Source organism: Bubalus kerabau, chromosome 23 (assembly GCF_029407905.1).
Source record: "Bubalus kerabau isolate K-KA32 ecotype Philippines breed swamp buffalo chromosome 23, PCC_UOA_SB_1v2, whole genome shotgun sequence".
Classification (NCBI taxonomy): Eukaryota; Metazoa; Chordata; class Mammalia; order Artiodactyla; family Bovidae; genus Bubalus; species Bubalus kerabau.
The window spans coordinates 38,056,510-38,061,161 of NC_073646.1; the positions used below are offsets into that span (position 1 = coordinate 38,056,510).

General features: G+C 55.3%; 1 long non-coding RNA gene across 1 annotated transcript; it reads left to right on the forward strand.

Moving 5' to 3' along the window:
* Positions 1 to 1,911: 1,911 nt before the first annotated feature.
* LOC129637367 (uncharacterized) lies at positions 1,912 to 4,087 on the forward strand. Its single transcript, XR_008707447.1, has 3 exons — positions 1,912 to 2,298; positions 3,340 to 3,480; positions 3,716 to 4,087. It is a non-coding gene; the product is annotated as an uncharacterized LOC129637367 (long non-coding RNA).
* Positions 4,088 to 4,652: the final 565 nt, after the last annotated feature.

Sequence of the window (4,652 nt, forward strand, 5' to 3'; positions counted from 1 at the left end):
TCGCAGCCGCCTGAATGTGGTGGGTCTTGGGCCAGGTAGTCCAGGGGGGTCTCTCCATCCCTGCCCCCTGCCTCATCAATAGGGATGACCGGCAGGTGGCCCTTCCCCCAGCGTTCCGCTCAGCCAGACACTAAGTGGCATGGGCGGATGGTGTGGGGTCTCAGGAGGTTCCAGGCACCCACATGTCTCCCGGCTTTGACCCTTGCTGTTCTTTCTGCCTGGAACAGTGTCATGTCATGTCATGTCCACACCTGGCCCACTTACCTTTATCTTGCAGGACAGGAGTCAGTGTCTCTTAGGTCACTTTGCCCCTGACCCCCTCAACAGAGTCCTGGGCTCACCAGTCCCGGCTCCCATTACACAATCCCAACCTGCGGGTGGCCGGGAGGAGGAAATGCATCAAAGGTGAGGAGCACTTTGAGATGAGCACACAGGGTGTTTGGTAAACTTTAGCTCCTTCCTGGCTCTGGGCAGACACTGAGGGGCTATTAGCAGGACCCCCACCCCCAACTCCACACCACCACATCCAGCCGTGGCAAAAGCCATGGCAAATATAAGTGATGGCTTTAGTCAGAAAAAAGTTTCAAGTGATCTGTACCAGCTATCCCCCCCCATAAGGACAAGTGCACTTCAATGCCGAGGTGACACTTGAATCCTTGGGTTCCACTTACCTCTCCCCAGCTTTGCAGATGCCCAGGGAACGCCCCCAGGCGGGACTGAGCCCCACCTCTGATGGTGGCCTCCTCCTCCTGCAACGCTCTCACCCGATCCCCTAGTCCTGGACTTGTGACCTAAGAGTTGGTCAAAGCAAAGCCCAGGACTTTGGATGAAGACAGAGGGGAAAGCAGTACCTTCTGGAATTTGGGAAGCCTGATGACACGGGGCGGAGAAGGCAATGGCACCCCACTCCAGTACTCTTGTCTGGAAAATCCCATGGACAGAGGAGCCTGGTAGGCTGCAGTCCATGGGGCTGCTAAGAGTCAGACATGACTGAGTGACTTCACTTTCACTTTCCACTTTCATGCATTGGAGGAGGAAATGGCAAACCCACTCCAGTGTTCTTGCTTGGAGAATCCCAGGGATGGGGGAGCCTGGTGGGCTGCCGTCTACGGGGTCGCACAGAGTCGGACACGACTGAAGTGACTTAGCAGCAGCAGCAGATGACACGGGGAGTGGGGGAGCGAGGGTGGTGGGGATCGAGATGCAGAAAGTCCCAGGAAACGACCACAGCCCTCCCTGGTCAACCTCCGACGATGGCAGCCCGAGCTCAGCCTGCCTCCAGGGGTTTCAAATACGTGAGCCGGGGAATCCACTTCTGAGTTGTTTCTCTGTTACTCATCCCCAGCAGCGTTCTAACAAATATGCACACCCAAGGCCTCCCTTTCCCTCATTGTGAAACTGAGCTGATTTGATAAGCCAATGCTAGCTGAGTGCCAGCAGAAAGCGTGTTTGTGTTATTCGCTCAGGAGGCACTCAGTAGGCATTTGCCCAATGAATCAGTGAATGAAGGAACTCATGGGGTCAGAATCTTGAACCCAGCTCTGACTCAGCTGCTTAACCTGGAGTGTAACTTCAGACCACTCTTCTTGCAGTGCCTGGGTTTCCGCATCTGTAAAATGAGGCTGAGTCCTAACAAGCCCTGCTCGCCTACCTCACAGGCCTTGCAGTCCTTGTGGGAAGACCCGAGAGACAGGGAACACACCTCAAGCTGGGAAGCGACGGGGGGTGTTATCTGAAATGGCTCCGTTGAGGGACAGTGCTCTAAGCCTCCAGTGGAGCAAGTCCTTGGGTGGGGAGAACCTGGAGTTCCAAGAACTGAGATGTGTGTCTTCCTGGAATCTGCCTCCCCCGGTTCCCTGGGATGAAAATGCGATACACTCCCTTCTTTTCTGCCTTCTCAGGGTTCCCAGGAAGACAGCCCCGCGCCCCTGCCCACTTCTCAGGTCCGGCCCACTCAGGGAGGACTGTGGGCCCAGGCCTGATGCAAGGTCTCCGGCTTACCAACTCTTTCCTCCCGGGCTCTCTGCTCCTTCCTTCTCGCTGCACTGGCCTTACTGCCTCTCGGTCACAAGGGGGCAGCCTCGCTCTGGGCTTCTGGGCTCAGGCGGTGGTGGGCCGGCCCGGGCAGCAGGAGGCCAGGGGGCAAGTCTTTCCAGCAGCACCCACCCCAGCCTCCTTCGGTCTCAGCCCGTGCCCACCCCCAGATGGGGACACTGGGTCTCTCCCTGAGATCAAAGGATGCCACCCAGTACCCTGTGGGGAGGAAGAAAGAGGAGAGACCCTAAGCTTTCTTCCAAGGTAAGCCTGGGATGGCTGAGGTATGCCGCATGGAGGCCAGGTACACACGCCAAGTGCACCTCAACTTGGGCCTGCTCACGGCCCCAAGCCACACTGAACCCATGTGGTGTCATCTGGGGGCTCTGAACAGGTCTGATACCACCCCTTTATGTCTCAGCGCAGAAAGAATTCCACAAAGTGATAGACAATAAGTGATTTATTAGGGGGCTTGTGAGGCTTACAGGCGGGTGGGCGAAGGGCTGCTGCAACCCGAGAACTTGGTGGGCTACAGGTTTATAATCAAAGGAAAAGTGGGGAGGGGGAGAACACCTGTTTCTTGAGTGGAAGCTCCCCCTCCAGGCTGGGCGGGGGAATTGCTTGTCCTGACACGGCCACCAATGACTGTTTTTCATGTGAGCAGAGAGCATGTCCGAGGGATTATTACCTTTCTGAGCTCACTGGGCAGCATGTGGGGCTCGTGCCACCATTGTCTCATTGTTTTGGGGGCATGTCTCGTGCGTCTGTCACATGGTTTTGTTGCCAAGCAAGCCTGCTTGGTTCTGTGGTTAAGCAAATCTGCTCGTTAGCTTACAGCAGCTAGCTGTATTTTTTTCCTACTTACAGTCCCATATTTTTTTCTACTTAGTCTCCTCATGGGATTGGAGAAGGCAGTGGCACCCCACTCCAGTACTCTTGCCTGGAAAATCCCATGGATGGAGGAGCCTGGTAGGCTGCAGTCCATGGGGTCGCTTAACTAGTTAAATAATCACCTACTGTGTCTCTTTATTCTGTCCCTATCAATCAACATGGCTCAATGAGAAACCTAGGTCTACCAGGAGACCCCACAGGTATTGCCAGGGGTGGGGCGTAGGGGGGCAGAGATCCCCTCCTGGTTTCAGTGACAGCACCCATATCCCAAATGTGGCGCTGGGTGGCCAGGTAGCTCCCCTCCCTGCCCCGGCCCAGAAGGGAGCATGCTTGGCGGTTCCCCCCGGGGCTCTGGAGATACCAGCCCTTACTTGCTCTCTGGACTTGAGTTTTTTCATCTCTATAATGTGGCAGTCCCAGTTTCAAGCCCGCTGTGAGGAGTGCATGCCTGTCGACCGTTCCCCTTGGTGTTGGCACGGGGACCTTGGTGCGAGGCACACCTTGCCGTGTTGGACCGAGCAAGAACCAGCAGTGTTGGTTCGTCAACCCCCTCAGGTGAGTGACTCTACCTTAGTGGCTTTCAAACTGTACTGTGGTCACGACCCCCATGGGTACACGCTGTGCCTTTTCCACACTCCCCCATGTGTCTGAAACAGAACTGACTCCACGTGGTGCAGAATGCTTTCTCCTACAACCTCCGGATGGGCTCTGATCCTGTTTGAAAAACTGTTCCCAATCCTATTTCTTCCCTTTCTTTTTATGCTGCGCCACCCGGCTTGCTGGATCTTAGCTCCCCGACCAGGGACCGAACCCATGCCCCCGGCAATGGAAGTGCGAGTCTTAACCACCAGACTCCCAGGGAACTCCCTCCTCCCCTTTCCTGAATTGACCTCGTGGACTCCTTCTCTGTTACTGCTGGAACAACTCACACAGATGGGGAGGCAGGGGGGCGGTCCTTGAGACCACGCAGGTGCCTTCTCTTTCAGCGCTGGAGGTCAGAGGCCCACAGCCCGCCTCGGTACCTGAATGGGTGCTGGAGGTTTCTGGAGGCCCCAGGGGAGAACCAGGCTCCTCCTCCAGCTCTTAGCGTCTGCACCATTTGCCGACTACAGCAGACGGACAGAGGCAGGATTCCCTCCGGGAGGGAAGTGGTGCTTCCCGTGCGTCAGCAGCAGGGCAAAACATGCTCCTTTCAGAACATCACGATGTCCTTTGAGTTACCCGCGTTAATGGTACGAGAGTCATGTGGGAACCACTGCTCATTTCTGGGCACGCGGCCAGGCCATGCTCAAGGCCGCGCTGTATTCATTTTCCCCGCCAGTCACTTTTTCTTTGGTGTGCCTCTCAGGAGTCTTAGCCTTGAAATGTCAAACTTGGCTTCTGCTTATGATGAAGATAACTGAGTTTGGGTATAATCACCTCTAAACCAAAATGACAACATGTGCTTTTTCTGCACACCTTGCCCCCCACCACACCCACGGGGCAGCTCGGCAGAGGTCTGTCTGTCATCTCTAAACGAGCTGGGAACAGGGCGCCTCCTCTGCCCAGGTCCTGCCGGGCTAAAGACTGCACTAGAGTAATGGTTCTTTTGGTTGAAGGGTATACCAGATGGCTCGATTCAGGAAACTAAGTCTAAGATTCTACCCCCCAAATTCACTAGTCTGACAAAGAATTCACCCACATTTCCCTACTAAAAATGCAAACAGTATAGGAAAAACAAAACCAAA